Source organism: Rhea americana, unplaced genomic scaffold (genome assembly GCF_003343005.1).
Source record: "Rhea americana isolate MKP2758 unplaced genomic scaffold, rheAme1 scaffold_43, whole genome shotgun sequence".
Classification (NCBI taxonomy): domain Eukaryota; kingdom Metazoa; phylum Chordata; class Aves; order Rheiformes; family Rheidae; genus Rhea; species Rhea americana.
The window spans coordinates 518126-520747 of NW_028186568.1; positions in this window are offsets into that span (position 1 = coordinate 518126).

Sequence of the window (2622 nt, forward strand, 5' to 3'; positions counted from 1 at the left end):
TGAATAATGCAGTGTTAATTTCACAGCATCTTTGCAAAGCTATTTTTTTTTTTTGAATAATGCAGTGTTAATTTCACAGCATCTTTGCAAAGCTATATTGGTTTTCCCATGAAAARTACATTTTCTTCTTACTGTGGTAAAATGTTCTCCACATTTACATTTCTGTAGAAACAGTAAAAATAATTTTGGTAAAATCTCTTGTGCTGCAGTTAGATGATTTCAATAAAGGTAGACTTTTGAATTAGATATAGATTTTAAATGATTACATTTTCTTCAGAATGGGACAGCAGACAGTTTGAGACTGTTCATTGTGCAGGTAGGAAGTTGGACTATCAGAATGCTTTGCTGCCCTCTAGGTGATATGGGTTTTGTCACAACAATCAAACATAATGCCAATACCTATGTCACATTCATAATTTGAACGCTAGTACATTCTGAGACATTTACTTGGGAGGAAAGATTTATATCTGACAAATATGTACTGGAAAGCATAGTCATGCRAATAAAGAAATACTGGAGACAGTATTTGTTGCTGAAGAACAAATTGAGAAAAYATTCCCTTTGTGACAGATCTAAACTGCGGTTGATAAAATGAATAAATACTGTCAAATAAACATATAGGTGAAAAGCTGGTTTGCCATTGGCAAAGTAGCTGTAGTTCAAAATTGTAGATTAGGAGTATATTGTTCTTTGAGTTAATGAAAGTACATGTTTAATTTCATTTTATCCCACGGAAATCTCCAGTGCATATACATGTATAGCTGTGTATAGTGTTAAGAGGATTGCTTGCTATGTTACCCAGCCAAGCAATTGTTTTGCTGATTTTGATRCCAGCAGTATAATTACAATGTAGTTACACACTTCCTTATTGATTCCCATTATTGATTTCCTTCCTTCCCTACTATTTAGTTTCATACACCTTTAAACCGTTATCCTGGTGATCATTTAGACCTGGACTGGCACTCACACAAGCAGAACAGCAGTAGGGTTTGAGGTGACACCATGAAGAGATACGTAGYGGTATAAGAGGGAAAATAATCTCTGTGGGGTTCTAGTAACAATTTTCCAAAACTGCTGGAGGCATGCAAGTAAATTAACAGACCTTTGGGTCTAGGTTCCTGCTCTGCCTGTCAGCTTGCAGGGGAAAGTAGTGTCTTATCGACTGTAGAACTGGCACAGAATACAGTCCATCTGGATCTCTGACAAAAATATACCATTTGTGATTACTACAACAGGATCCCAATTTACTCCTGTAGAAGTGTGTTTGTTTCTGCAGTAATGTWTTGCTTCTAGTAGGGTTTTGAAAAGTTAGATCTAAATTTTATTTATTATTACTGTTTTGTTTAAAAAGTASACTGTTGTAGGTTTACTGTATTAAMGTTTTGTGTTGAAATAAAAAGTTGATAACGTTTCCAAGATTTGTGATTTTAAAACGTAGTGCTCTATTCTTTGTGCAGCTATGGAAACRGGCTCAAACATCCAGCATGCCTCTGAAGGATTTAATAAAAGCAGGACAGTACTAGTGACACCTGACTTACCGGGCTTGATTGATATTTAAGACATCACTGCTGAATTAGTGCCACCTACTGCATGTTTTTGAAAGTAGTATCAACYGCCAACAATACCCTTATCATACTTCATCTATGAGGAACACCTGCATACTTCTAATATTCGTAACTTCTGAAAATCTTCAATATATAATTGAGTCTCTTCAAGAAAAAATCGTAGAAAGTTCAGGAGATAAGGTTCAGTCTGAAAGAAAAAAAAGTAAAAGATTTTACCCAAAGCAATGTGTAGTGCTGCAATTAACACTGCATCCTAGAAAGCTTTATATCATTTTTAAGAAATGATAGTGTTGGAGCCTCCTGTTCCTGAGGCACTGCACGGYGCTTTTAACATACTGGTTATAAAATAAATATTTAAAATTCTTGTCAATCCCTGCTTTGCTTCTGCTGAATGGAGCAGGTACACTTACTCAGAGGATGCGCACTGCGTCTTGCTCTTTACTGAAAGAAGTCTCAGCACCTGAGAAGGGAGGAAAGGTTCTTCGCTCCTTAAAGTGCTTTCAGCGCCTCCCGCCCCGCACACAGGYGCACTCTTTCTTTCAGCGCTGGCAAGAACCGAGGGCAGGAGAAGACCGGCCCTGCGTGACCTCGCTTCTCCTCACCCTCCTGCCAGGACCTGCGGCTGGCGCGGCCGTTAACAGCCCGCGCGGCCGCTGGGCGCGAGCGCAGCCCCGAGTGAGTCCCGGGCGCGGTGCGAAGGGCTGCCGAGCAACAAGTTCTGAAGGGAGAAGGGCCCAAGACTGCTGACAGGGACCTGGCAGGTAGCGCCACTGCTGGCCCCGCCGTCGCGATGCCGTTAAGGACCAACAACASCGTAGTCCAGCCGTTGGCGCCATCACCCGCTTTAAACCTCCCGCCCGCCAAACGCGGCGCCGCCGGCTGCGCTGCCTATTCGCCGCCGCACTTTCCAGGCGCCGCGGCCGCGGGGGCACTGGGTGGTCGCGGCCTCGCTGCGATCCCCCCTCGGGCCGCCGCTAAGGGCGACCACCGGCGGGCTGCGCCTCGTTTCCTCGGGTCCGCCGCTGGGTTAGTGCCTCCCTCGGCCGCCGAGGCGAAT